This window comes from Lactuca virosa, chromosome 6 (genome assembly GCF_052849685.1).
Source record: "Lactuca virosa cultivar CGN04683 chromosome 6, Lactuca_virosa_CGN04683_v6, whole genome shotgun sequence".
NCBI classification, from domain to species: Eukaryota; Viridiplantae; Streptophyta; class Magnoliopsida; order Asterales; family Asteraceae; genus Lactuca; species Lactuca virosa.
In genome coordinates, this window is record NC_136431.1 from 121,352,390 (window position 1) to 121,372,036 (window position 19,647).

At 35.7% G+C, this 19,647-nt stretch overlaps 1 non-coding gene across 1 annotated transcript; it reads right to left on the reverse strand.

Moving 5' to 3' along the window:
* Positions 1 to 6,808: 6,808 nt before the first annotated feature.
* LOC145122955 (small nucleolar RNA R71) lies at positions 6,809 to 6,915 on the reverse strand. Its single transcript, XR_013714838.1, has one exon. It is a non-coding gene; the product is annotated as a small nucleolar RNA R71 (small nucleolar RNA).
* Positions 6,916 to 19,647: the final 12,732 nt, after the last annotated feature.

The window sequence follows — 19,647 nt, forward strand, 5'->3', positions numbered from 1 at the left end:
CTTCGAGGGAAAAGTCTGATTCTAGTGGGGGAGAATTGTAACACCCCGAAATGCAGGTATATCTCTTTAATCCTTAGAAAATGATGATAAGTGGGTACGCTGGGCGTACTGAAGGGTACGCTGCGCATACCCATGGGCGTGCCTTTGACGCGGACTCAACCCAGTACGCGGGGCGTACCTTAGTTTACGCTGAGCGTACTAGGCCCAGACTCAAAACCCTAAATGAGACATGAGCACTATAAAAGGAATGCTATGCCCTCCATCCCAACCACCATTTCCAGAGAGTGAAACCCTAAGTAAGCCCTTACCTTCGTTCTAAGCTATGTGTGTGTGTGTGTGATTAAGCTTAAAAGTGTTCTTGTGTGCTTGTGAAGAAGAAGAGAAGGCCTTGAAGAAGAAAGATTGGAGTCCAAGCTTCTAGATCTGAGCTAAGCTGAGTAGGGAGCTTCTCACAGAGGTAAAAAGCTTCAAACTTGGTCTCTCTTTGTTATGAACATCATCTAGGAGCATTTTTAGGGTTTAAGTCCCAAAGGTGGAGACTTTATGAGCAAATGGACTCCATGGACCTAGATCTGCCCCATTTCAGTGTATCTTGTGTTATAGATCCATAAAAATCCAATCTTGGATGTTAAGATTAAGTCATGCATGAGATAAGGGCTTAATGAGGAAAGAGGAAAGGTGTTTGGAGTGATTGGTGACCTTTACATCCATGCAAAGGCTTAAAGGTTTCGACTTTATGGATTAAGAGGTATTAGAATGACCATATCTGAAATATGAGCTTATGTCTTAACCGTTTAAGACCAAAATCATGTAGAGTATGAAACCGGGACTTACGCTGGGCGTAATCCCAGTACGCGCAACGTAGGGGGTCGAGCTCCCTGATTCTGTGAAGCCTTCGAGTACGCCCAGCGTACAGAGCTGGTACGCGTCGCGTACTCCGGAGGGTTGACTTTTGTTGACTTTTAGGGTTTAGTCAACATTTGGACATTTGGGCCATTAGAGGGGTAAAATGGTCTTTTACCCTTCTGAGAGAATATAGGGAGGGACTAGTCTAGCCTTTGAGAGCCGTATTAATTAGAAATAATTATTTAATGTGATTAGGCGGAGGCTAGATCAGTATTTCGAGTTCGAGATTATCCGAGTTACCCGAGGTGAGTCTTCTCACTATACTTTACCTAGAGTGGTAATTAGAGTTGTGTGACAGAGTACCTTGTATGCTATTTATATGATGTGATACACTACATTATTTTTATGTGATTTATGCTATGTGTGTTTCAGAGTTTACATAGTTAGGACCGGAAGGTCCACAGAGTTAGGACCAGAGGGTCCACAGAGTTAGGACCAGAGGGTCCACAGAGTTATAGCCTCGAGTGGCTAATATGTGTTGTATGTGGTATTTTGGGGAACTCACTAAGCATTTATGCTTACCGTGTTATTTGATATGTGTTTCAGGTACTAGCGAGGATCGCGGGAAGGCGCCAACATGATTTGTACACACTGATAGAGGATTTTGTATTTGAGATTCCGGGATATGTTTTATTTTAATGACTTTTGACAATTATGATATTTTGGGAATGTTGTATGAGTCTTTGTGTTTGAAAAATGAAAAAAAAAATTGTTTTGAAATTTACGTCGTTACACAGCCACTCCCAAGTGTTCTAGGCATAAAGATCTTCACCATCATCTATTCAACAAACTACACCCACACTCAAGGTGAGTTCATACCCCCACATTTTCGAGTTTTCATGTTTTAAGGGGGGGAGGGGGGATACAAGTAAAACTTGGTTTACCACAAAAATACTTGCAAGGTTTCATCTTTATGTTAAAAATAAGATATTATTTGTATGAGTTATGGTTGTTACTAGCTTTTATACAAATATTTGTGATATATTAGTTTTCAAATGCAAAACTAACAAAAAAAAATATAATCCATGTCATAAAATCATAAGATAAATTATGATTTGTAAAACTACAAGGTTTTTGGAAGCTTTTTACCAAAAACATAGTTTTTCTAACAAAAAAGAGTACATTCTAGTTATTTCACCATTTTGTGGGTTACAACCCAAAAATATAAATGTTTTGACCATACATTTTGACACTAGACAAGATAACAATTTTGTATTTATATAAAAGATTATATAAATAGTCTCAACAAACAAACAAGATAAACTATAATTGGTATAGTTTGGGAGTCACAAAACTACACTATAAATTCAAAAGAAATATATAATTATTTAAATGTATAATTATTTCATTTACAAGAAAAAGGAGTTTTCAGTTCACGTAAATTGGTTGATACTGGTTGTGAGACATTTATCTTCACCGTACCTACCATAGTACACATTAAGTCCTGCATTATAACCAGAGTCTCTTGTAGGGAGAGCGTGACACTTTTGTATAGATCTATATGGGATTGACAACCCCGCAACTAAATTGTTAGCTACAGTTAGACCGGCAGGTCTGGGGTGACAAATGTCGTAACAGTTCCGACGCCTGAAGAACATCGTTCAGGCCAACTAGTCGCATTAGTATGGTTATAATAACTCACATAGGGTATTAACAAAACATTTGATTTACGGGTTAACATACATTCAAGTAGTTTTATATAAAGATAAAACTTCATAACACCATTTTTCAGTACAATATTACTTACATTTTTAGTCTTGGGATTTATAACTTACAGCTCATTTATAAAGAAAATATCGGATTTTCTGGAAGTATACACTATCATTTTACACGAAACAGTTACAAATCATTCTCATACAAAGCGATTATGAACTCACCAACTTAATTGTTGACACTTTTCAAAATCACTTGTATTCTCAGGAAATCAGTAAACAGGTAACCACAAGAGTTTTTGGTGGATAAGACGTCGTCGCATCACGTTATTTACTTTTGTCATATGCATTTGATATCATGTAAACAATGTTTTGAGCACAATGTAAACTTATTAAATACTCAATATACTGGTTGTAATGCTTTGATTGCTACTATTCAATTGTTATGATACTGTACATGAAAGTCATCCGCCCCGAGACGTTTCCGACGTTCTGGTTTGGGGGTGTGACAGATTGGTATCAGAGCATTGTTTATAGCAATGCTGCAGAAATTGGCCTTGGCGGCCGATTAATCGGCGATTAATCGCTTGACGGCCTTAAACCGATTATGATTAGGGTGCTTGGCGGAAATTGGTCAAAATCGGTCAAAGTCGGCCTTGGCGGTCTTTGGCGGTCTCGGCGGTCATAGGCGGGAATTTTTTAAAAAATTCAAAAAATTTTAATTTTCAAATATTACACCAAAATTTTAAATTTTCAAAATTTTAAGCTTTCAAATTTTAAAATATTAAACTAAATTTTTAAAATTTTAAAAATTTTAAAATTTTAAATTTTAAAATACTTAGTTTTTTAGGGAATATTAATTTTTTAAATAATTTTATTAATAATTAAGGGTCCCCGATTAATCGCTTATCGTCAGTCGACCGCCGAGCTACCGCCGAACGATTTTTACAACCTTGGTTTATAGTGAACTAAGTATATCAAACCATATAAGATATACAACTATAAATTCAATGGGGCTAAAACACTCTGACTAAGAAGTAGTATACTTTTAAAATATAATAGTATTTTGGAAATTCTTACGCTTGTAATATGGATTTGGAATTATGATATGAGTATCATTGGAATTATGTCCAATCGATCTATTCACAAATGAAGGACCATAGAGAGACATAGTATGCATATTTCGAACATGGCATGACTAATGTTTAATTCAAGTGATTAGTTGATTACTCGAAACATTATACAATTAATAAAGTCTAATTAATATGGTGATTAAATAAAAGGAGTTTTATTTATATTCAATAGTTTTGAGACCATTGTTAATTAGGTTATTATTGTGTTTCATTTCGCATGTTTTACTTCCCGAATAATTGGATTATTCAAAACATCCACAGTCGATCATACTTTGAAAGTAAGTAGTGAATTAAGATTGTCGTGAATTGGATTGTAGATTGTCTAAGGGTTTAGACATAGCAATGGTTTGCTGCAACATTCACGAGTACTTCTGAAATGGAGATTTGAGTATTGGATCAACCCACGCTCAAATATTTACTTCATGAATTTTATCACGAGTAATTTTGAGATGATAATATCTTATATTCTTGAAACGGAGACATATGAGTTGTTGTTTACGAGTCAGTTTTACATTGATAATACGTAAACGCATCAGTAACTTGATGTTATAAAACGTATTGTTGTGCGTGATTTGATGAGTGAATAGTACAAACATATGAGTCGAAGTTTATCCGTTCCTTTGCCCTAACGGGGAAAAGCGATATCTGTGGGCCCCTCGATGATTTAATGATGACATCTAAACCGCTTGGCAAAGCCTGGACTGAATTGATGTGTTCAATTAGTAGTCTGTTATCAGTCGTCATAAATCTAAAATTAGGAAACAAACTTTGGACAACGAGATTGATTATAATCCATGTCTCATGTCCATACGATATTGATATTGCCATATTTATACATATTTTTAGGCAATATTTAAGTACATTTTTATATATATTTTGGTCATTTGCATAGAATAATGGTACTTATAAGGTTAAATTATATTTTGCAGCCAAAAAGAAGACATTTTGAAGAAAAGGGACTAAAAGCGTTAAAGGATGGAACTTTGGAGGTTGAAGGCTTGAAAGACAAGAAAAACACCAAAAAAAAGACGTACTCACGACGTGAACACTTTATGGTTCACGACGTGAGTGGAAAGAGTTAGAAGATAAGCATCCGAGTGAAGGAATCCTTGACGATCACGATTACCTCGAGTTCACGACGTGAATTCTAAATTCTCACGACGTGAACGGTGATTTTCCAAAAAATATATATATCCTTCTCCATTACGATTGGGGGGACTTTTGGCTGAAGGAAGAGGTTCCAGGAGGCGATTTACAGCAGAAGCAAGGTCTTGGAAAAGGGTTTTCAATACCAAAAAGAGTAAAAGTTCATAATTCGTTTACTTGTTTGATGCTTATAGACATGTTTTCTTATTTGAGTTGTGTTTATATGTTAGTTGCTACTATGAGCAACTGAATCTAGCTACTATTATCTAGCTAGATGAAGCTTCAAACTTATGAATAACATAATTTTATATGGATTTATTTAGTTGGTGAATTGCTCGTGTTTGCTTTATTGTTACCTAGCATGCTTATGTTGTTTCTTTAAGTTGCTTAAATTCATATTATGTGTAGCTTAGTGACCATTAACTGCATGAACTTGATAACCTAGTAATTTAGTGAACACTGAATTGCTAGAGCTAGGATCGACCAAAATCTTAGTTAGTAATTGAAGTAATTAACTTTTCTGTGCTAGAGAACATAGATTATGATCATAATTGTGTTTACATGATAAATCTTACATAGCATATTCATAACATAATTGATTCTGTGTTTAATTGTGTGTGACCATACATAGCTTTACATGAATTAATTAACTATTGGTAAATTTAGACCTAAATTACTAATATAATAACAACCAACTTAATAATCCATAATCATTAGCTAGCCATAAGGACGAAGTGGATTCGAACTAGATAAGAGTGTCTTTTAATTATTGATTGAATTTGAGTTAAGTTAGTCTGATCTTGCAAAATCAGATAAAAAAACCCCTTTTTAGCTTGTTAATAAATAGATTAATTTAGTAGTGAATAGATTAATTAATAACACCGTTCCCTATGATCGACACCCGACTTACCTAAGCTATACTGTAATCTGACTAGGTACACTGTCTATAAGTGCATAGTTAGTCTAAGTTTGTTAGGTTATAAATATTAAAATTAGTGGGTACTTCCGTGCACATCAAGTTTTTGGCGTTGTTGCCGGGGAACGACTTAGTTTATTATTTATTTATTTGCTTTGGGTTAATCGATCCTTTTTGTGGGATAAAACCTGCAAAAAGTTAATTTTCCAGCAAAGTTTGAATTTTTTTTATATGTTACAGGACTCACGACGTGAATCTTACAGATTCACGACGTGAGAACTGTAAATTTTTGTTTTCTTTAGTTTTTAGTTTATTTTTCTATTTTAGTTCGTTTTTACGTTGTTATTTTGTTTAGTTTGCAGGAGTTCATGACCAGAGGCTCTAACACGCCTTTGGTGCCACCACTTGAAGATCCGGAGTCAGCCCTTCACAAAAATAAGAACAAGAACGCGAAGGAAGATCAAACGCCAAAGAAGACACCCTTGCAAGAACTAAAATCAGCATTTTCAAGGAAGACAGGAAAAAAGGAAGGAGAGTCAAGTTCAACCCCAAAGGACAAAGGCAAAGTTGAAGAACTTGGTCCAGTTTCTAATCCACACGAATCAGAATACGAGTCAGACCCAGAATTTGGAATATTTGCGAGTGAGCCCGAAGACAAACAAGAGGACGAAATGGCAAACATTGAGGAGATGTCCATGGGAGCTTACAAGAAGCGAATCCGAGAGGATGTGGGTCCCGGTTTAGTCCAACCCGCAATACCTGCCACTGCCACATTCGAGCTGAAGGGACACATCTTGACTGCACTGAAGGATATCCCATTTTATGGGAATGATCATGAGGATGCTTTTAAGCATCTCGATGAAGTCAATGACATTGCGGATTATTTCAATGTCCCAAATGTAAATAGAAACACCGTTTTGCTCAGGATGCTTCCCATTACTTTTAAGGGAGTTGCTAAAGAATGGTTAAAATCACTTCCACCGGGTACGATCATTACTTGGGCTCAAATGCGTGAGCAGTTTCTTGACCAATTTTGCCCACCATCCAAGATAGCTAAACTCAAGAAGGCAATAGCCAACTTTAAACAACAACCGGGGGAGTCATTATACGAAGCATGGGAGCGTTACAAAGGCTTGATCAGAAATTGCCCTCAACATGATCTTAATGTTCAACAAGAGATGTCAATCTTCTATGATGGGGTCAATGTTATGACAAGACAACTCCTTGACTCTCAAGGACCTTTGACAAAGAAAAATCCAAGGGAGGTCAAGGAGCTGATTGAAGAATTTGCGAAGCACTCTCGTGAGTACCACAACCCTAGGCAAGATGGAATCAAAGGCAGTGGAGGTGCACAAACTGAAGAAATAGCAGCTATGATGGCTATGTTGAATAATATGGACCGGAGGTTAACACAAATGGACCAATCAATTCATGCTATAAGAGTTGGTTGCGAACGGTGTAATGGTCCACACTTGACCAAGGACTGCAACTTGGATGAGTATGGGAATAAAAAGGCTCAAGTATGCTACTCGAGTGGGGACAAGTACGATGAAGACTGGAGGAAACCGAAGAAAGAGTGGCTGCCATATGAAGAATACAAGAAGCAAAAGGAAGAGAAGTATAGGCAAACAAGCCGAGGATTTTACCAAAAGGAGCAGCCCTTAGCTGAGAAAAAACCCGATTTAGAGACCATGTTAGTTAAGTTTATGGAAACTTCAGAAAAGAGACACAAGGCTACTGATTCTGCTATTGATGAACAAAGAACTTTGATGAAGAATCATCACGCAATGATGGTAGAACAGCAGGCTTTAATAAAAAATCAACAAGCCTCCATCAATAATCTTGAAGTGCAACTTGGTCAACTAACCACTTTGGTTCACGAGAAGATGTTCCCGAAAAATCCTGAAAAGAAGACCCAATCTCATGTAATGGCCATAGATACTGAAGAAGAGGCCATCTCTGAGTTCCTAGAAGCATTAGAAGTGGAGCCACAACAGCCCGATCCAAAGCCAAAGAAGCCAAAGCTCGAAAATGAAAAAGCTGCTGGAACACCAAGGTCACGACGTGAGCCCGCTATGCTCACGTCGTGGGCTCGGTCTGAACAGGAAAATTCCATATTTGTTCCAGTTTATGAACCACCTTTGCCATTCCCATCTAGAGCTAGTCTCAGTCCATTAGAGAAAGAACATTTTGAGTTTATCAAACAATTAAAGGGTATTCCTATTAATACTCCTTTTATTGATTCACTTGCGAAGATTCCAGATTCTGCTAAGCTCTTACAAGATTTATTAGACACTCGTCACCAATTAAAGGAGAATTCTAAAGTGATCCTAAGTGAGCAAAGCTCAAAAGCGGTGTTGGGGGAAATACCTAAGAAGATGGGGGATCCTGGACGCCTCACTCTTCCATGTGAGTTTGGGAACAACATGAAGGTTTATGCTTTAGCCGATTCTGGGGCTAGCATAAATTTGATGCCTTATTCATTTTATCAGAAGTTAGATATTCAGAAGTTGAAGGCTATAAGGATGACTATTCACATGGCAAACCGTTTAGTGACACAGCCCCGAGGCATTGTGGAAGATATTTTAGTAAAAGTTGGGAAATTCGTTTTTCCAATAGACTTTGTGGTATTGGACATGAAAGAAGATCCCAAGGTACCGATTATTCTTGGTCGCCCGCTACTAAACACTGCTGGAGCTCTTGTTGATATTCGGGAGTCTAAGCTCACCTTGAGGGTTGGTAATGAAAAGGAAATTTTTGGGATAGAAGATGGCTCTCAAAGGAATCATGCTCAAGAAGAGGTTTTCAACATTGATGAAGACAATGAAATTGAACAATTAGAGAAGCTCATGGAAAAAGAAATAACAACAATTCACCAAGTTAAAAGAACAAAACCAAGAGCATCTGTTCCATATTTAGTTGAAGTCATTGCCTACACAAGTCCAACTTCTTGGGTGAGCAAGGAAGATGATGAGATGACGAGTGATGAAGAGGAGGTTACTTCTAAAGTAACAATTCCAATGGTGGAAGAAGAGAAGAATGTTATGGAGATCAAGAATAAAGAAAACTTGGGCACTAAAGGGACTAAACGCAAGCTTGATGAAGATAAGGTCAAAGCTAAAAAGGAAAATTCGAAAAAGGCGTATAAAAGACGAGTTCAAGCTTACAAGAGGCGTTTCAAGGAACAAAAGATCCTAGTGGTGGATTCTTCGGATGACTCAACGTAGGAGGCAAGGAGTCCGGCTAATGACTCCAAGAAAAAGAAGCGCTTCTCGGGAGGCAACCCGAGTTTGGTTTGCAATTTCTTTTCTCTTTTCTTTTTAGTTTTTGCATTCTAGTTTAGAAACAAATATCATATCATCCAAATCGCTTTATTTATAATTAAACACTAAGTGTGGGGTGAGTCGAGAGAGAGGTTATAGTTAGAAGAGTCGTCAAAATACATTGCATTTAGAAGGGTCTTAATTCGTTAAGATGTTGAGTGGAGCAGATCTATTTATAAGGAAGAAGCCAGTTTTAATTCTGGTTAACCCAGGATTCACGTCGTGACCCAATATTTCTCACGTCGTGACCAAGGTTTCAAGGAAAATCAGAATGCGCGCTTTAGCGATTGCACGTCGTGAACCATCAACTGTTCACGTCTTTTCTCTAATATACAATGTGGCGTATGCTTTCCCACATTGTCTACATGATTTGGAGGCTTGCACCATTCTTTTTGAAGGTTGAAATTTTTATTGATGGCTGGTTTCGCAAGTTCAAGTCCAAGTTTCTATTTCTCAAGGTCTGTATTCAAGATGCACATTCCATCCGCACTTTTGGAGATGATCACGCCACTATCCCAGGGGAGTCTGTTCCTTTTTCTCCCTTCTCTTAATTTTTATATTATTTTAAGCATACAATGAGGGCATTGTATGAAATAAGTGTGGGGTAGGGGGTAGAAAAAGTAAATTGCTAGAGAAAAATTTTAAATTTTAAATTTTAGGCGTAGGTTTGAAATAGTAATCTAATAATTGAATCTAGTAATAATAATTTAAACTTAAGTTGCTAGTGTTGCATTGGGATGATCTGATAAGAGCTCAAATGTTTAGTTGAGCCAATACACGTTATAGTGCATTTGTGGCCTCCCTTATTTTAGTGAAATCATGGAACAAAAACATAACCTCGCTTAGTTTGAGGGATGCAATATGTTTAGCAGCCTAAACCTGAAATGTATCCAGGAAAGCTATGTCTTAGCCAATAAAAAGGTTGAAGTTAAGCGCCTTTGCTTAAGCATGTAGGTTTTTGAGGGATATAAAAAAAGTGAGTTATACATGTAAAAAAAAAGAGAGAAATTACCAAAAAAGTGAAAAATTGAAGAATTTCTGGAGCATAAAAGTATCAAAGCAAGAAGATCAAAGATCAAAAATTCTGAAGTTTCAAAAGTTGAAGATATCAAAATTACACAAAGATGGTGAATTCAAAGAAAGTAAGAGATCAAACATTAAAGAAAAGGAAAATTCAGGAGCTCCAAGTTGTGGTATCTTCTAAAAAGTTGTAATTCTCTAGTTTATGTATGCTTGGGTAGCTTTACAAAAATACCTTGAGGCTAGTAAGAACTCTGGGGATGGATTCGGAGGGTTGCATAAAATGAGCATTGTTCGAAAGAAGTGGGCGAGTGTTTATGAAGATTGTGAGTATTTAAAGTATGGGGGGGTTACTTAGGAAAAATTTTAGACACAAATGCATGCGTTGAGGTCTTGGCATAATGGCTGAGTTGGAATTGGATTGTTCTATGTGATGTTAGTGATAAAAGTTTGAGTTTAAATAAGTAGATTTGCTTGAGGGCAAGCAAAGCCTAAGTGTGGGGTATTTTGATATTGCCATATTTATACATATTTTTAGGCAATATTTAAGTACATTTTTATATATATTTTGGTCATTTGCATAGAATAATGGTACTTATAAGGTTAAATTATATTTTGCAACAAAAAAGAAGACATTTTGAAGAAAAGGGACTAAAAGCGTTAAAGGATGGAACTTTGGAGGTTGAAGGCTTGAAAGACAAGAAAAACACCAAAAAAAAGACGTACTCACGACGTGAACACTTTATGGTTCACGACGTGAGTGGAAAGAGTTAGAAGATAAGCATCCGAGTGAAGGAATCCTTGACGATCACGATTACCTTGAGTTCACGACGTGAATTCTAAATTCTCACGACGTGAACGGTGATTTTCCAAAAAATATATATATCCTTCTCCATTACGATTGGGGGGACTTTTGGCTGAAGGAAGAGGTTCCAGGAGGCGATTTACAGCAGAAGCAAGGTCTTGGAAAAGGGTTTTCAATACCAAAAAGAGTAAAAGTTCATAATTCGTTTACTTGTTTGATGCTTATAGACATGTTTTCTTATTTGAGTTGTGTTTATATGTTAGTTGCTACTATGAGCAACTGAATCTAGCTACTATTATCTAGCTAGATGAAGCTTCAAACTTATGAATAACATAATTTTATATGGATTTATTTAGTTGGTGAATTGCTCGTGTTTGCTTTATTGTTACCTAGCATGCTTATGTTGTTTCTTTAAGTTGCTTAAATTCATATTATGTGTAGCTTAGTGACCATTAACTGCATGAACTTGATAACCTAGTAATTTAGTGAACACTGAATTGCTAGAGCTAGGATCGACCAAAATCTTAGTTAGTAATTGAAGTAATTAACTTTTCTGTGCTAGAGAACATAGATTATGATCATAATTGTGTTTACATGATAAATCTTACATAGCATATTCATAACATAATTGATTCTGTGTTTAATTGTGTGTGACCATACATAGCTTTACATGAATTAATTAACTATTGGTAAATTTAGACCTAAATTACTAATATAATAACAACCAACTTAATAATCCATAATCATTAGCTAGCCATAAGGACGAAGTGGATTCGAACTAGATAAGAGTGTCTTTTAATTATTGATTGAATTTGAGTTAAGTTAGTCTGATCTTGCAAAATCAGATAAAAAAACCCCTTTTTAGCTTGTTAATAAATAGATTAATTTAGTAGTGAATAGATTAATTAATAACACTGTTCCCTGTGATCGACACCCGACTTACCTAAGCTATACTGTAATCTGACTAGGTACACTGCCTATAAGTGCATAGTTAGTCTAGGTTTGTTAGGTTATAAATATTAAAACTAGTGGGTACTTCCGTGCACATCAGATATCTTGTAGAATGGAGGAATATTTGATCCTTTATCTAAAGGACACGTAACTGACTAGGTCAGAGTTCGACAGCGGCTTTTGAAAGCTACGATTGCTGGTTAAATTTTGAGGTCATACTTACAATCATAGTTATTAGACTTATCCAAGTGGGAGACTGTTGGATTAGGTATCTAAGCCCATAACTATAATTGGTATGTACTTGATTTGATAGCAACATGGTCATTTTGGGTTGCCTTCACCTTAGCAACTTGACAGGATGACTTTTGAAGAAAGAGGTTGAATTTATTATTTGAAATAATAAAATGATTTATTAATGTATTATGAAAACTAATATATTAATTATAAATGATGTTATTTAATTAGTATTTAATCAGAAATTAGTTTGGAATTAATTTTGGGATTAAAGGAACTGATTAAAAAAATAGGGGCTGTTTTGCAAATCATTGATAGTTGTGAAACTGGGCTGGTGGACTCCTTAGAATGGAGTGGACGAAAATCTATAGGGAGGCCCTATAGATTTCGTCAAAGGCTTCTTAGTAGGAGTCCATGGGCTGCTTAATCCTTAAGAAGGAAATTAGGGTTTCCTCCAGAAACCCTAGCAGCTCTCAGCTATATAAGGAACCCATGACTTATGATTTTCGGCCCCCTATGCCTAAGAATACTAGTGGAGCCGATTTATAAGAACCATTCCTCCTCTCTCCTCTTACTCTCTTGCTAGTATTGTTTGTAAGCCATTAGATGTGCAACATTTGAGGCACTAAGCTTTCAAGAGTCAAGGACCTTCATGGTGTTCTTGTTATTGCTACATAAAAAGTGAGGTAAACTTCTAAACACTAATTATATGTAATTTTCGTATTATATATGCTACATCTAGGGTTTTGCTTTGGTATTCAATTTGCATAATCAACTAGTGAAAAACTTAGATCCAAAGCAATTAAGGTTGCATGTACACATAGGTTGTAGTTATGCTCATAACCCATCAGTTGGGCCATAAGTGTTTCTGATGCGCCATTTGTACATCATGATGCTCCACTATGGCACAAGGTGCTCCATCACGTGTGTTAGTGATGCACATGGGTTGTATGACATGGAAGAATGTTCCAGAAGATGTTGCATGGCGAAATATGATTGGTTTCCATCTTTCATGGGCCTATGGGCCAATGGGCTTGGCGTATTAGGGTTTTAGGTCTGATCCCTCAAGTATAAATAGGGATGCATGGTAGGTCATTTTGTATCTTGAATTCTTGAGTGATAGGCAAATCTTTGTGTAATTGTACTCGTTACCTCTTTCTGAGAGCTCTGAAATTAAAAAAATACTCCCCTCATGTTCGTGGACGTAGGTCACTTTGACCGAACCACGTACATACTGTGTCTTGTGTGCTTATAGTTTGCTAGTTATCCGCTTTACTTCCTAACAGGATGGGATCGGACAGATTAGAGGATTGTCGGCCCTCTTCTTCTTCTCATCGGAAATACACAAAGAGAGAGAGAGAGAGAGAGAGAGAGAAAGATATATATATATATATATATATATATATATAGAGAGAGAGAGAAAGAGAGTGTGTGTGATAGAATTGAGTGAGGAATGATCTTTGAAGATATTAAATGTACTAACCATGTACTACTAACCATAATTTTAAGAGATTTTCTTGTACACAATGCATGTATTGGAAGATATTTGGAGGATTCGGAATATATACACACATGCATATGTACCTCAAGATCTTGTAATATATTTATTGCATGTTCTAGGGATAGATATATAATACGTGAGAGAGGGAGAAGGATAGATATGGAAGAGATTGAAATGTACTTTCATGATCGTCTCTTAGATACACACATGTGCAAGTATTTGGGCATTAAAATACATAATATACATGTATTTAGGTATTTATAAAAATACATAACATATACACACATAAGTACATGTACTTGGGTATTTTTAATTATACATATTATATATACACACACACCATATTTTTGTGAGGTATATAAATATTTGGAAGCTTAATGTATAACCATGCACATGCAAGTGTTATTATAATGATGTTATTATTTATGTCGTCTCAATTCACTAACTAAAAAACTCGATTTCTTAAAATATTACATATGTGTCTGTTGAGTGTGTCGGATGTGGTGTTAAAAAAAAATGTAAATGGAATTAAATTTCGTTCTAGAACTCTGTGAAATGATGTTTAAAGTTCTGCATCTAAACAACTTTGATTCGACAGTTTCCATGCATTTGATTTCGCTTTATGTTAAAAAAAATACTATAGAAAGCAAATCAAATATTAGGCCTACGCCTGAGTTCGAATTACAGTAATCTGCAAGCAATTAAGGATAATACAACATCAATTGCTTATGAAAATATAGATCAACGTACATTAGGTCTTATTATAGTAGGGTTCGTGGTGGTTTGACCATCAAAATTTGACATTTTTTTTACCAATTGTTACATTTATGTTGCGTTTTGATGAAAATTTTTGGCTTCTTTTAGAGAAGCTATGTAAGGGCGGGAGAGTTTGTTGGCAAGAGGTATTGTTGGCGGTGATCGTAGAGGATGGTGAGACTTTAGTATATTCCTCGAGTTTCCTTTCAAAATCAAGTAATTTGTCAAAAAATCTCTAAATAGGAGAGGGGAGTTTCACGTACGGATTTAGAAAAGTAAGTTGTTTTTTGGCTTTTCTGCATATGGAAACATAAAATTTGACCAATTAGATAAGAAAACATATAACTTGCTTTCTGATGGTTGCAACAATATGATGGGTTTTATACAAACAATCCTATGTGTGCATGCAACCCTAATTGGATCTATGTTTTCACTATTAGACATACAACTTTATGAACATAATAGGAAACCTAACATGCATCTACTATTTTCGAAATTGATATAGTAGAATAGAATACATACCTTTTGTTGTTATATAGTAATAACAACTAATTCCTTGAGTTTCCTTAGCTCTTGAAAGCAAGTACCACAAGTGTAGTACCTCTAATGGCTCACAAACACACTTTGAGTGAGAGGATGAATATGAGAGAGAGGAGGAAGGGTACTAAGCTAAAAAATTCGGCTCTAGTAGGGTTTTCCCAAGGGGTGGCCGAATTCTAGTGCCTTAGGGTGCTATTTATACTTGAGGCTAGCTAGGGTTTCAAAGTGGAAACCCTAATCCCTTAGCTTAGGGCCTAAGCAAGTCCATGGACTCCATTCCTTAAGCCCTTGGACGAAAACTCCTAGATCCTTCTAGGATTTTCGTTTAAGCCTTAATAAAGGTGATCCAATAGCCCAAAGTCTCAACTATCAAATAATTACAAAACAACCCCTGTACTTTTAATTAATTCCTTTAATCCCGAAATTAATTCCTAATTAATTTATGATTAAATACTAATTAATAATATGATTCCAAATTAATATATTATTCATATAATATATTAACAAATCATATTTATACCCCAATTTATTATTCTTAACAATAAACCAGCCTCTCTCCTCAACAGTCATCCTGTCTAGTCACCAGTGTGAAGGCAACCCAAAAGGACCATGCTCACAATCGAGTCAAGTACATACCAAAATAGTTATGGACTTAGACACTAATCCAACAGTCTCCCACTTGGATAAGTCTAATAACTATTCTGCGTATGACTTCAGAACCTGATCAACAATCGTAGCTTTCAAAAGCCGCTGTCAACTCTGATCTTATCAGAAGCGTGTCCTTTAGATAAGGGATCACATATTCCTCCATTCTTAATATCGTATAGACGTGAGACATGGATTGAAATCATTCTCTCAGTCTATGAGTTGTTTCTCGATTTCCGATTTACGACGACTGACAACAGACTACAATTGAACACATCAACTTAGTCCCGGCTTGGCCAAGCGCTTAGGTGTCATCACTAAATCATAGAGGGGCCCACATATATCGCTTTTATCCCACTTTGGGTAAAAGGAACGGATAAACTTCGACTCAATGCTCGCTTGTACTCACTCACCGAATCACACACAACAATATGTTTTATAGCACCAAGTTACTGGTGCGTTTACATATTATCAATGTGTAACCGACTCGCAAGATACAACTCACACATCTCAGTTTCAAGAATATAATATATTATCGTCTCACCAATCACTCGTGATAAAATCCATGAAGCGATCCAAGTGAGCGTGGGTTTAATCCAATGCTCAAATCATATTCGTAAGCACTCATGAACGTTGCAACAAACCTTTGTTATGTCTAATACACTTTAGACAATCTACAAACCAGTTCATGACAATCTTCTTTCATACCTACTCCCAAAGTATGAGCGACTGTGGAACGTTCGAATAATCTTATTATTCAGGAAGTCAAAACATGCAAAGTGAAACACAAGAATAATCGAACCCAATAGGGCCCCAAACTTTTGAGTATAAATAAAACTTCTTTTATTTAATCACCATATTGATTACACATTATTCATTGTATAATGTTTCTGGTAATCAACTTATTACTTGAATTATAACAACAATTATCCCATGCTCTTAGCATGCATACTATGTTTACCTATGGTCCTTACTTTGTGAAATAGTATAATTGAATAACATTTTCAATCACACTCATTTCACAATTCCCAATCCTTACCACAAGTGTGAGAATACCAAATTCTTGCCACTTATAGAATATGTTAGATTTTAACATTTTATGCAACGATCCTTTCGTAATGTCATAGCGCCAAAGTCACAAAGACTTTGCCAATGAAATTACAAAGTCATCTATTGGAGATTGTTGCAATACAATTCCATAGATATGAAGTCTCACATTCAAAGTACATTCCTTTGAACATCCTTATTGCATAAAAGTTTCTAATCTAGACATATAGATTCTTAATGTCCAACTCCTAATAAGAAAACATTTCCATATTTGCCATATGACAACTCATCATATCTAATAATAATAATGTCAGTATGGTCCTTCTATTACTATACTTCCAACTGCTCACAAGCGACCAATCCTCGGCAAACCTTAGATTGTCCTCTTGACAGTTGATTAACCACTTTTAGTCATATCTGGTTCCAATCCTTTTTCCATTTTAATGTCATAGGAATTTGGAAAATTTTAGAACACGCGAATATTATAGCATATGCAATCGATCCTATGCCCGAAGCATATGAGATACGATTCATAATGTCTTACATAAGGACGTGATACTTGACCAGTCTTTTGCTACAATATCTCTATTTTTCATGTTCTCATAATTTGAACTATGAAGAGGGATGTCGTAATCATAATCGAATTTGAGAACACAATATTAATTTTATATGACTAAATTAGATTAAAAAAATCAATCCAAGCTTTTAGAACTGAAATGAAGTATAAAATTCTCTCCCTTAATTATATCAAAACAACTTTTCAACCCTTGCAACTTTGCGAATTGAAAATTTTGTTTTCTATAATTAATATTGCTATCTCGCAATACTTACCATAATTATCATGCTCCCACTCACATGATGATTATATCTTTTCCAAGCATAACACTTATGCTCCCACTAGCTTTGACACGTATTCAGAAATTAGCTGGACTTCTAGAAACCAATACTTATTGACTTTCTTTACCAAAGTTCAGATTTCTGAAACCAAGACGCTTCGATAAGCTTTTATCAAAGCTTCTCGAACTCATACACCTTTCCTTAGATAACCCATATGTGTGTTTAAACAATTTTAGAACTTATAACAATAAGTATAAAATGTTCAGACCCATTTGCCATTTCCTACAATTCGAACTATGAAGAGGGATGCCGTAATCATAATCGGATTTGAGAAATGCAAATTACATAATGCTATCTTCAAAATCTCTCTTAGTGAAATCGTTTCTTCACAATCGTTTTCATGAAGGAGAGAAACCTTATGACACTCAGATTTTGTGGTGTATGTGTTCCTATCCATGTGAATTTGTCATAACCATAATCATAAGACAATAATTGTGAAAAATCCAAACTCTTATGGATCAAACTTGTCCATTCTTAATTTCTTGCCATCAAGGGTCCCACCATTGCTTCCAAGTTATTGAGCAGCTCACCCCTACCTTTCAATGTACTTTCCATTGATCAAGGTGTCTTGCTCCTATGCAACCCATTGAGAACTCATAGAACTCACATGCATAGTTGACCAAACTGGAATGGCACAGAAACAAGAATATGTCAACACGATAGGTTAGAAACCTCAAGTCGTGTGCTAGTAATTAACAGCAGGTTTACTCTCGATTAGTTCTTGAAACTTTTCAAGATCTTTAGACTCCCACTGATCTCTTGACATATTAGATTCTCTTATCAAGAAACATTTCTTGACAAAACAAATATTCAAGAGTTAGTGTGTGTCTATATCAAGACAAAAGCTACACGCAATTTGGTACTAGTTGGTCTTTGTCTTATTCAATAAATCACAATTTACCAAAATATGCAAGTGTAAGAACATTCCCACTTAAGATTATGTCACTCAAGTCACAATCTTGGAGTATGACTCTAATACTTGATTTTGGAATGAAGTACGATACATCTTATTGACTTAACCACTACAACAATTCTCGATTCCTCTTCTTAGCCAAACTAGTGCACTAAGGTGTCCTTAGAGGATGAATTGTAATATGGTTCCTACGATTACCAAATTGATCATAAAACACGATACAAAAGTACTCTCCATTCTTCTTGGATTGGAGAAACTTTTTATCTTTCTGCCTTCATTGATTCTACTTATTTGTTCTGCCATTCATTGAAACTTTTCAATGATTCAGAATTACACTTAGTCTTGTAAGTATAACTACATTTACTAGACTTTTAGTAAATCATGACGAATAATGTTATTGTTATTTATGGTGGACTTGACCAGTGCACAACATTGTGAACTCGATCTCCTAGTCCTTCACTTGACTCTTTGTCAAGGAATTAGCCTTAAAATTTCTAAGTACCAAGATTTCCATACATCACATGATTCAAATCATATAATTCCAAGCTTCTGTCCAATTGAAACTTGGGCGATGGGAATCTTTCCTTACTTAGAAAATTATGACATTACCATAAATAACATAACTAAGAATCACATCCATTTAATATTGCTTATAATAGAAACACACAGACACCAATTTTCACAATTGCCATTGCAAGGAAATATAAATAAGACAAAATCAAAATTTATTTTATTGCGGAAAAAATATATCCTTACAATGCAAATGAAAACATGCTATTACATATTCCTAAGCAATTTATCATAACTCTAAGCAGCAACTCAAAAATCCGATCATCGAATCCATGCGATCGTAATCCATTTCTTAGCGATCAGACTCAGCTCGCTCCTTCCTTTAAGCTTCCTTTCTTTTCTTCGATCCTTCAAAACATCAAATGTAATCTTATCACATCATGTATTAAGAATCTCCAAATAGGAACTTAATGGAGTTTACCTGAAGAAGAGTCATACATCTTGACTCTCCCATCTCTTAGATCTCTCAGGTAGTCAGGACAGCTTCGTAACCAATGCCCCTTCTTTTGGCAGTAGAAAGATATGGACTCATCTGGAATGGCACACGGGACTATCTCAGACTCAGCCTTTCTCTTACGTAAAGAAGACTTTTCTGGACTTCCAATGTTGCCACTGCCCGTAGAAGGTTGGGATATTGATTTATCAGACCAATTTGCTCGACCAGTGCGCCAAATCATTTCTGATTTAGCAAC